The sequence below is a fragment of the Muscardinus avellanarius genome (assembly GCF_963383645.1).
Source record: "Muscardinus avellanarius genome assembly, chromosome: 3".
NCBI lineage: Eukaryota > Metazoa > Chordata > Mammalia > Rodentia > Gliridae > Muscardinus > Muscardinus avellanarius.
The window spans coordinates 106,608,008-106,619,841 of NC_137788.1; positions in this window are offsets into that span (position 1 = coordinate 106,608,008).

Consider the following 11,834-nt stretch of genomic DNA (forward strand, 5'->3'; position numbering starts at 1 on the left):
GTAGGTTCAGAGCAGTTGTTCAGACAAGCAGGACTGTGCCTTTCCTCCCTCCACTAGCGAGGTCTGAAGATACTTTAGATGCAGTGATTGGGAGTGGAGGAGCTGCAGCTGGCATGGAGCGGGGTAGAAATCAGAGGCACATGTAGTTTTTATCAAGCACTTTTTTTCTGAAAATAGCTCACTCCTATTTTCATTAGCAACTGGACATTTTTTTTTTTTTTTTTTTGGTGGTACTGGGGTTCCTGGAAGCCCTTCTACCTCCGGGCTACACTCCCAGACCTATTTTTTACATTTTCATTTTGGAAACAGGGTCTCCTAAACCAGCGCGCGGCTGGCTTCGAACCTGCACGATCCTCCTGTCTCTGCCTCCCAAGCGCGGGGATTACAAGCGTGCGCCACCACGCCCGGCCTAGCAACTGGACATTTTAAAAAACCTATTGGAGCCGGGCGTGGTGGTGCACGCTTGTAATCCCCGTGCTTGGGAGGCAGAGACAGGAGGATCGTGCAGGTTCGAAGCCAGCCGCGCTGGCTTAAGAGACCCTGTTTCCAAAGAAAAATATAAAAAAATAGGTGTCTGGGAGTGTAGCCCGGAGGTAGAAGGGCTTCCAGGAACCCCAGTACCACCAAACAAAAATAAAAAAAGAAAATAAATAAAGAAAACCTATTGGGCTAGCAGTTCTGGATTCTGATATGAGAATCTCCCCCACCCAGGAGGGAGGTGGCAGTTGCTGCCTCTATTTGGGGGGGCATTTATTTATTTGTTTAGTGATTTGCTCGGATTGATTCTGTAGATAGGTATAGTGTGCAACACCATGTCTCTGCTTGGTTTCATACTTTTCAAGTCCTATTTCTATCAAGCTGTCTTCACAGGCGCCGGCTCTGTGGCAGCGCCGACTGGTGGTTGGCCAATGATTTCTCAGGCTGCCCTCAACTGCCTTTATCAGCGAAGAACACCAACTCATTAAAGCTTACTTACAGGTTGCCCTGGCTTTGGCCTCACCCCAGGCTCCTTCCTGTGTCCCAGGCGTGGCGGTTAACCTCAGGCTCAGTCAGGAAGGTGTGGACGTAGCTAAAGCTCTTTCTGCTCAACCTTACTCTCCTGCAGGCCTCCAGGGATATCCTGGAGATGCTGTGGCTCCACCCATGGATCTCCCTGTTCAATTTCTGGTTGGCTCCAGTCAGAACCTGACCTCAGGCTTGCTGCATTTTTGCTACTGAGATTGCCTGATTTATTCGCGGATGCATCTTTACCACCTCTATTACACTGCCAGCCGCTTGACAACACGAACAGCATGCTACATCTTTCTGTTCCTCTTAAGTATTTGTGGACAATCATCCCAGTACTCAGAGCCCAGTACTTTTCCCCCAGACCTGGCTGCCCCATTTAAGGGTAGTTACAGTCCATTTCTCTTGATTCTGTGTTTTCTATCAACAAGAACTTTATGGAAGTTATTTTCACTACGAGAACTCTAAATATTAGAAAAGACAGGGTGTGTTCGCGTGCCCCTTTCCTGGAAGTACAAGAAATACACAGAGCCATTGGTGGCCGGGGTGCCTGGCCGGCCTCGTGGGAGGGACAGTGATTGTGGACTAGTGAGGTGTTGAGACCTCTAGTTTTTGGTCTTCCCTTGATGGGTTGTAAGACCTTAGCAAGTTATTTACTACTTCTGAACCTCCGTTAACTTCCTATAAAGCACGAGTGGACCAGAAAATTTGACTGCAACTCGTGACACAAAATGGTTATTATATTCCACACACATTTATTGAAATTTCACCTCTTATTTGCCAAAGCTCTAACAGGCTTCAAGTATGCAGAAGTCAAAATTTCTGCCCTCAAGGAGGGACTGGCCTGCTTAGACTGTGGCCAGTGTGGCAGCAGAGGTATACCTTCAGTGTTAGAAGCGTGCACAGGGTCTTAAGCTCAGGGTAGGCCTGGAAGGGGAGAGGATAATTAGGAAGAATTATTGAAGTAACTGACACTGGGTCTGAATTTTAAGAGCAAATTAGATTCAAAGATAAGGGGAAAGAGCTATTTGATGAGGTAAACTCACCCGAAGAGAGGGAGTTGCGTGAGATCCAAGGAATTTAGGAAGACTAGCCCCGACCTTGAGGAAGGGGATACGTCTCACCGCGACCCTTAGAACAGCCCTCCCGTGCAGTCCTCAGGTCCTGACACTGCATTGCCCGTGTCAGGGGAGAGGGAGGTAACAGAGCTGGCCACCAAGATCCTAGGAGCTGCTTGTCCTGGAAGTCTGGCTTCAGTCCCTCACCAACACCAAGAAGTCCATGAGATACAACCAATTAATGTCAAGACAAGGTTAAGGGACTCAGTTATCCACAGTCAGCTGCAGTCCAAAAGTACAAAATAAACAACACTCCCAGAATTAACCCATACTATTCTCAATACCATGACAAAATCTCTTACTGTCCTGCCCCAAGCCTGTCTGGAACGCAAATCCAGTGTATCCACGCTGGAAACACTTATTTGCCACTTAGTAACCCTTTGAGTTGTCAGATTGACTGGCACAGTTTCATGTTGTGTTCAAGTAATCCTTATTTTATTCGCCCCAAAATGCAGGTATAGTGATGCTAGGAATTCAGATGTGCCAGAGAGAAGCTGTAAAATACTTCCTTTAAAAAAAAAAAAAATGGAAGTTATCCATGAGAAAAGAAAAAAAATGTATGCTGAGATTGCTGAAATCTATGATAAATCTCTTTAATTTAGAAATAAAATTTAGAAATTTGAATTTAGAAATCAAATTTCTAATTTAGAAATCAAATTTTATCATAGCCATGCATAGGAAAAAGCATAGTATATAGTGCTTACTACTACTGTAGTTTTAGGCACCCACTGAGCGTTTTGCAGTGGATAAGGGGGGAAGGTACTGAATTTTAAAACAGTTCAGCAGTAAGAACTTTTATGCTACCAGAAGGCAGTAATCTCTTTTTTTTTTTTTCTTTTAATCTTCAGTTTGTTCTAGTTTGGGAAGCTAGAGACGCAGTGAAACCCTTTTGTAAAATTTTCAATAAATGATGGCATTGGCTAGCGGGACGATGCCCGGCTCTTGGCGGCCAAGGCAAACCTACAGCACCAAGCGCTTGCTGGGGCCGAGGCAGCCCTTCACAGGGCCCACCTGCCCCAGGGCTCACGGCCAGCTGGGCCCCGAGGAGGTGCGTCCCAAAGAGAACACAAGTGCTACCTAACAAAGATTGTCCCCTTTCCTTCAAATCATGACTGGTCTTTTTTATTTTTTCTGGATATTGAACCTACCTTTGAACTACACCCTAGCCTTATTTTATTCTCTATTTTGCAACAGTGTCTCCCTAAGTTGCAAAGGGTGGTGTTAAACCTGTGGTCCTTCTGTCTTGACTTCCCAAGTACTAGGATTATTCCACATCCAGTTTAACCACCCTTTCTTTAAAGGCTTTGAGCTTTGTAAGTCTTATTAGAAGATTAAGATATAATCTCATCAGAAGGCAGGTGGGGAAGAGTTCAAATTTGAACCCTGTACATGAATTTAGTTCAAATAGAACAGTAAGTAGGTTGTGGAAGGTGTGTGTGTGTGTGTGTGTGTGTGTGTGTGTGTGTGTGTGATTGCTGGAGACCAAATCCAGGACCTCAGGCATGAGAGAAAAATGCTGAACTACTGAACTACACCTCCAGATGGTGGGATAGTTCATTTAGTGACATAACTAAAGTTGTAACTGCTGTGTATTTTCTTATTTATACAATTCTGCTTAAGTCTTTTGGGGATTATCTTTCCCTAGTCTTTTTTTTGTTTTTGTACTGAAGATTGAGCCCAGGGTCTCGTGCATGTTAGGCAAGTGCTCTACCAACTGAGTTACAACCCCAGCCCGGATTTCGTATTTCTTTAAATCAGATTTATTGGACATCTGCTATGTGCCAAGAACTGTGCCGGGCATTGGAGATACAGAACCAACCGTAACACCTACTTTGGAGCTTCTGGGCTAGATCCTTGCTAAGAAAGGCAAGGAATCTGCTAGACCACGGGCGATGAGGGCAGAGAACAAGGGGCTGTGACCGCGACATGATTCCTGAAGACTCCTCCCCTTCTGTGGGCCAGGGGAGGTGACTTTGCCAAAGCACAGCTGAGTGTGGGCGAGTTTTGGAGTGGGGAAGGTCTGCCCGCTAGTGGAGAGGACGGAGAGGAATCCAAGCCCCCCTTGCTCAAGCATCCAGGAGGTTGCTCACTTGACGGAAATCAGGAACCTGTTCTGCAACACGCTGGCTTTTCATATCCTATTTGATGTCTGACTGGACGCAAAGAAAGAAAGAGCTGACCATGTGGACTCGGAGTCCAGGTGACCCTGTGGACTTATTGAGTTGACTCCTGGAGTCAGGATGCTTGGAGACGAGTCGAAGGAAATAAATCACCCATCGGCTGAGCGCTGCGGCCTCTGGGCGCCTGAGGAGGGCCGGGGGAGGGACCCGCCACCCCTGCCGATCCAGCCAAGTGAGCTCTGAGGAGTGGGCTGGATTTGGAAGCTTGGAGATGAGAGTGACCTTGACAGAAGTCAACTCAGAAGGCTTAAAGAAGGGAGGGAGGTGTGAACAGCTTGCTGGAGTTTTGGCTTCAGTGAGAGGCACAACAACAAACAGAGGTGACCAGACCTGGGAGACTGACAGAGATCAGAGATCTCCCCTCAGAGGTGTGCCACAGCTGGCTCCACTCCAGTTGCAGGAGTCCACAGAGAGGGAGACGCTGATTCTGCAGGAGCCCATGGCTGCAGGAGCCAGCTCTGCAGGGGGTGTGGGCGTGGCCTTCTAGTGACATGGGAAGGCAGGTTATGGAGGAGAGATGGAGGCCAGGCTTGGTGGCGCATGCCTACAGTTCTAGTACTTGGGAGGAGGAGATAAGAGGACCACAGGTATGAGGACAGCCTCAGCAACTTAGACCTCGTTTTGTCTGTTTTTAAGGGCTGAAGGTATAGCTCAAAGGTAGAATGTGCCTAGGTTGAATCTCCAGTACCACACACACAAAGGAAGAGTGAAGGAGGGGAGCAGATGAGGAAAAGAGTAATAAATAGTTTCATAGGAACACAGCAATGTGAAGGAACAGGAAAAGTGACAGGTGCCTCAGTTTCACCACCTGACAAACTGAACTTTCCACCAACCCCCCCCACCATGGACGACTTAAAAAGCCAAATAACTCTTCTTTCTTTCTTTCTTTCTTTCTTTCTTTCTTTCTTTCTTTCTTTCTTTCTTTCTTTCTTTCTTTTTTCCTTCCTTCCTTCCTCTTTCTCTTTCTTTCTTTCTTTCTTTCTTTCTTCCTTTCTTTCCTCTTTCTTTCTGAACTGGGGATAGAACACAGAGGCATTCTACCTCCAAGTTACACCCCCTAGCCTGATTTTATATCTTATTTGGAAACAGTATCTCACTAAGTTTCATAGGGCCTTGCTAAGTTGCTGAGACTGGCTTCAAACCTGTGATCCTCTTGTCTTAGCCTCCCTCCCAAGTACTGGGATTACAAGCATGCACCACCATGTCCTGCTGAAATGAAATTTTAAAAGGCATAGATGGATAAGTCATTCCAAAAGCATTGAAGAACTAAAAACTAGTGACATATCATCAGGCCAAAATCTAGGAGGAGGGAGTCCAAAGAAGCCAGCAGCATCCGGGCTCGCTTTGATCCAAGAGCATCGCTAGTAGGGAAGAAAGCAGAGACACAGGCTCCTGGGCCAGCTGCCCACTGGATCCCCACCCTTGGGCTCACCTGCAATGCTACAGCTGTTGTAGGGATAAGCAGGGCTCCTGCCTCCCCCGTCGTGGGTTTGAGGAAGGGGATTCAGGCAGGGGCCCCTCAAAACCCCAGTATGAATGCACGTGTGACCTGGAGGTCACATGGACCATTTGTTTCATCTCATCCACCTTGAAAAACAGAAAGCAGGGTGACAAGATGTTTACTACCTGCCCCGGCCACAATGTACTATGTGGCCACAGGCCCAAAGTCACAGGGCTCAGTGATCATGCACTGAAACCATGGATCAAAATTAACATTTCTCCTTTTAACAAAAAAAAGGGGTAAGAATTTTTTCCCTACGTCATGGAGAAAAGAGAAACAATCAAAAGGAGAGAACCCAGAGAAGGAAAAGGCCAGGCCGAGGACAGATGGGCGAGGCCGCCCCGGGGTCTCCCAGGATCCTGTGGTCAGGCCTCAGGCCCTCCCGGTACCACCATGGCCTCCAGCCAGCATCTGGTTGGGTACCTGAGCCTGCGTGTGCTTGGGAAGCGCTGTCCTCAGCACAGGGCAGCAGCCCGAGCTCTGCCCAAGGCTGCTTGGCGTTCCAGCCTCACCTCCACCATTCCTGGCGTCACAGTCGCCAGGAATGGGGACACCGCACCAGCCCAACAGGTGGCTCAGCTGGCTGCTGGGGAAGAGAATACACAGGGCTACAGGAGCCGCAGGGCCCAGAAGACGCATGTGTGGGCGCGTGTGCAGGATGGAGGAGGGATGTTGTGAAGCAGGTGTTTCATGTGGGGGACGTGTTTGTGCAACCCATAAGAGGGGTTATATATGATAGGGTGTATGTCTGGGGTCCCAGCTGAGCTCAGTTGATAGAAGCCAGCAAATCCCTATCCTCCGGTGCTTGGCAAAGGGCTTTTCAAGGCAGAAAGGGGGAAGCCAGAGGTAGCCAGCTCCCCCCAGCCCTTCTTGCAGGGCCTGAAGCAGCACCCTGGTCAGAATGGAGCAGGCAGCCCGGCATGGCTTGGCTCTGTGTCTGTCGATATTCCATGCAAAGAGCAGGACCGACGCTGGCTATTTAGGTGAAAGGGATCTGGAAGAAAGATGTTGGGGGTTTGCCGTCTGCAGAAGGCTGGAAGCCTGTTCTTGAAGAGTACACCAGGGACTCAGGCAGCTGGCCACAGAAGCCTTGGCAGGAGGCCACCACCAGGCAGTGTGGTTGTTCTTCGAGCACCCCCTACCTTGCAGGGTGCCCTGCAGCATTTTAGGTGAGTGGTGGGAAAGGTCGGTTGCTCTCCCTGGCTGCCCAGGAGAGGAAGCATTCTGCCCACTGAGACTCACTTAGAAAGCAGAATCCCTGGAACTTGGAAGGCTGTTCAGGTGCTGGTCAGCAGCAGCTGCAACCCCAACAACAGCAAATATTCCCTGCACAGTCAGGCACGTGGCTGTCAGCTCCCAGGCCTGGCGCTTGTCCACTGTGCCACCCAAGCCACGAGCCACACAGAATAACATCTGAGCCTCGGGGCCTCTTCTGACAGTCGGATAATAACACCTCCTACAGGGTGGCCGTGATAATTAAGTAGAGTGTCCCACAGTGTCACTAGGCAAGGTTGGCTGAGGCTCTGACCTTCCTTTCTGAATGGCTGTGCATTCAGGACAGGAGTCAGGTGTCAGGACAGAGGGACAGGGTCTCATAGAGCCCAGTTGTGATCCACCTGCGAAGACTCTAAGTCCCTCCACAACCCAGGTTCTTGTCACCCTGCTGGATAATAATACCTTTGTATTCCAGGCCCTTCTGAAATGTCAGGCACCCTGCTAATCACATCGCAAACCTCAGCTCCTGCCCTCCTTGCCACAAACCATCCTGGTGTTGCTCCTGTGTTCAGATGAGCCTGAGGCTGCGGCTTCCCCAAGAGCATGTGCTGCCTATGGCTACCCTAGCCAGTGCCCATGGGAAAGTTACAGGATCCTGCCCTGCCCTCCAGAGCTGGGGTCTTCTCCACACTCCCACAACTGGGCCGTGCTTGTTGCCAGGTGAGTCCAGCTGGAGCCCATTAGGGGCTGCACCTGGCTGATTCTAGACATGTTCCCACATCCCGGATCACAGGAGTCACTCTCTACTCCTGGTAGGGACTGGGGTTGGGCTGCCGCTTCCAGGGGCCATGCGGGAGTGGCTCTTGTTGGCATCATCTCTGTTGTGGTCCCCAAAGACCTCAAAACTGAGGAGGGAGCCTGGTGTGGTGGCACACGCTTGTAATCTTAGCATTCAGGAGGCTGAGTCAGGAGGATCGCAGTTTGCAGACAGCCTCAGCTACTTAGTGATACCCTTTGCAACTCAGTGAGATCCTGTTTCAAAATAAAGAATAAAAAAATAGTTCAGGGGGTTCAGCTCAGAGGTCAAAATGCCTTGTGTTCCATCTTCAGACCTAAAAAAAAAAAAAAAAAAAAAACAACTGAGAAGGTAACATGGTAGCACACGCCTGAAATCCCAGTACTTGGGAGTCCGAGACAGGAGAATCATAGTCTCAGCAACTTAGATAAACCCTGTTTCAAAACAAAAAAATAGCCGGGCATGGTGGCTCACGCTTGTAATCTCCATGTTTGGGAGGTGGAGACAGGAGGATTATGCAGGTTCGAAGCCAGCTGCACTGGCTTAAGAGACCCTGTTTCCAAATAAAAATATAAAAATAGGTCTGGGAGTGTAGCCCAGAGGTAAAAGGGTTTCCAGGAACCCCAGTACCACAAATAAATAAATAAATAAATAAATAAATAAATAAATAAATTGGGGCTAGAGTTCAGCTCAGAGGTGGAATGCTCCTGGGCTCAATCCCCAGTAACACACGCTGAGGAGGAGCTAGAGGCTGCAGAAGGGCTGCCAGGGCCTGTGGAGGGTATTTCCCTGAACAGGGCGCCAGTGTGACACAGCTGGTCCAGTTCCCTCTGGGCCTCCAGGGCCTCGGCAGTCTTCGGATCAAATACTGGGAAAAGGCAGCCCTGTTTGCGGAGGACAGAGGGAAGCAGCTCAGGCCTGGCATGGTTCAGGGGGCGTGGTGCATTTCACTTTATACTTTTGATGAAATGTTTCTGGGAAGCACAAAACAAAGCCTTGTGTGGGGTCGGGACTTTTCCATTTGGCAGTCTCCTGTGACTTATAGGCCGGGGTGCTCTGTGTCCTTCCTCTGCCCATGTTCTCTGTCAGTTCAGCTGTGGCAGAAGGCCCAGGAGACCAGTGTGCACACTCACTTCCCGGGGCTTGTCCTCCATCGAGCTAGGCCCAGTTTATCAGCCCAGAGGGCTGTAGAGCCCTTGCTTACTCAGAGCCCGGAGCTTGTTGCATAGACACCAAGGTGCCTCAGAAGGAGCAGGGGGTAATGTACCACTTGGCCTCTCCGGGCCAGTGATGCCAGAAGACACCTAGTGGATGTGTGTGTCACAGCGTCTCGTCACTTTGAGGAAAACACCTGGCAACAACAACCTAGAGAAGGAACGGTTTATTCTGAATCATGGTTTCAGAGGTTCAGTCCACAGTTGTCTGGCTCCAAGGCAGACACATCATAGCAGAAGGGTGTAGTGGCTCATGGCAGCCAGGAAGGAGGAGAAGGAGAGGAAGGGGCCAAGGGCAAGACCTCACCCCCAACGACACGCCCCAGTGACCTGCTTCCTCCAACCACACCCCACTTGCCTACAGTTTCTGCCTCTTGCCAGGAATCCATTTAAATTATGAACCCATCTCATGAATTCACCCACTGATGATGTGATAGCCCTCAGTCCAGTCAGTTCCCCATGGCCCCAGCTCTGGACGTGGTTGCATTAGGGTCCCAGTCTTCAACACAGGAGCTCCTGGGAGACACTATAAGTCCAGACCATGACAGTCAACATGGATCCCAACTTCCTACAAACATCAGAGAGCAGGGGATGCGACAGGTGCAGCCACCCAGGTCTCCTCAGCCTCAGCAAATCTTCCCAGTTTCATCTTCTTGGTCTTTAGGACCACCAGGCTCCTCCTCTAGGAAGAAAGAATTTTCAAATCTAGCTTGAAGCCATTCTAGAGACCATCTCTAGAGGAATTTTTTCTAGTTAAGAAACCAAGCCGGGCATGGTGGCGCACACTTGTAATCCCAGCATTAGGGAAGCCGAGACCTCAGGATCACGGTTCGCGGACAGCCTCAGCTACTTAGTGAGGCCCTCTGCAACTCAGTGAGACCCCATTTCAAAATAAAGAATAAAAAATAGGGCAGGAGGTGTAGCTTGGAGGTTGAATGCCCCTGGGTTCCACCCCCAGACCCCCCCCCCAAAAAAAAAGAAACCAAGCTGGAGGTGGTGGCACCACTTGTCATCCTATTACTTGGGAGCTGAGACAGGAGGATAGCAGGTTCAAGGACAGCCTCAGCAAGTAGTAAGACTTTCATCAACCCAAGGATACCTTGTTTCAAAACAAAAAATAAAATAGGGCTAGAGGTGTAGCTCAGGGGTAGAATACCCCTAGGTTCCATTCCCAACAACAACAACAACAACAACACACACACACACACACACACACACACACACACGAAACCAAACAAAAACAAAATTCAAAAAAGAGTGAGTGGGAAGTTGGGATCCATGTTGACTGTCATGGTCTGGAAGCTTTGTTAACTTCACCCATGAAAAAAAATTCACCCATGCAATCTTTATTTACAAAGCACATTCAATAATCGTTATTACTGACTTACACAGAAGAGTCCTATTTAGCCTACCATTGAGGAGCTATCAATTTATTGTCACTCTCATTTTGCTGTCAGACTGCTTTGAATCAGGAAAATTGTCCTGGCAGGGCTTCTTCCCATCTAGTCATTTTGCGAATGATTTTAAAATCTGTTTTGTGTTGGCAAAAATGACCCAGCTAACAAGTAGGCTGAAGACATTTTAATTGGAGTCAGTGTCACTGATATGGGTTAATTCAACTGGTCAGCCTCAAGTGAGCACCTGTTCTATGCAGGTTGCTGGCGTGGGCACTGGGGGTCGGCAGAGGCAAACGAAATGGCATGTCACCTGATCGAGGCCTCAGGAGGGCCCCAGGGGCAGTAGAACCTCAAGTTGGCCCCAGGTGGGTTCTTGACCAACATGGCCCAAAAGGATTCCAGGACACTTTGAAAGCAAGACACAGGCAAAGCTGTGCACACCGCAGAGGGACCCCTCGCCTCTCAGAGAAGATCGGTGATGCATCAGAGTTGAGCTCTTGACCGTAGATGTGATTTCCCTGGGAATCTGCACAGGTTCCTAGGCATGCTTCCTTGAAAATTTAATCCCATGTCAATCATTTGGTATTTGGGGTTCAGAATGTTTCTCCTGGGTCTACTAGTCTAGCCATAAATCTGTTGTGGGCACATTGTGTAGTTGTTTGAACTTGGTGACATTTAAATTGATGGTGTTACTGTTTTGGTGAATCTGGTAGGTGCTGGGGGTGCTGTTCACCTAATTAAAGGCACAGGAATGACTGGGAGTGCTGGTAGAGCCTGTGTGCAGGGGCTCTTCTTCTCTCTCCCTGAGAGCTAACTTGACTCAATACTGCTGTGGTCTCTTTTCAAGGGGCTCAGGGGCTACATACACCCAAAGTGCAAGGTAGGATCAGGGCTGTAAAACAGGTGCGGCTTGCAGTGGGCGGGAAGAGCTGGAAATGAGGGTGGCCTCCTGAGGAATGAAACCCTGCAGAGCTAAAGCAGCCCCCCAACTCCACAGGCCCTCCCGTGTGCACATCCTACACTTCGTTTTCTCTTCCTAACTGTTCATTCATTCATTCATTCATTCAGACATTCACCAAATACTTGTTAAGCCTCAGGATGCCCCAAGCACAGTGCCAGACAAGGGGATGCCATAGTAAGACAGAGCCCCAAGTGGGCATTCTTTTAGGCTGGAGGATAGATACCAACAAATGAATAAGCAAACTGTTCATATGTGGGAAAATGGGAGGAACTAGAGAATCTCATGCTAAGCCGGGCGTGATAGTGCACACTTATAATCCCCGCGCTTGGGAGGCTGAGACAGGAGGATTGCGCGGGTTCGAAGCCAGCCCCAGCTACTTAGTGAGGCTCTTAGCAACTTAGTGAGACCCTGTTTCCAAATAAAGTATAAAATAGGGCTGGGAGTATA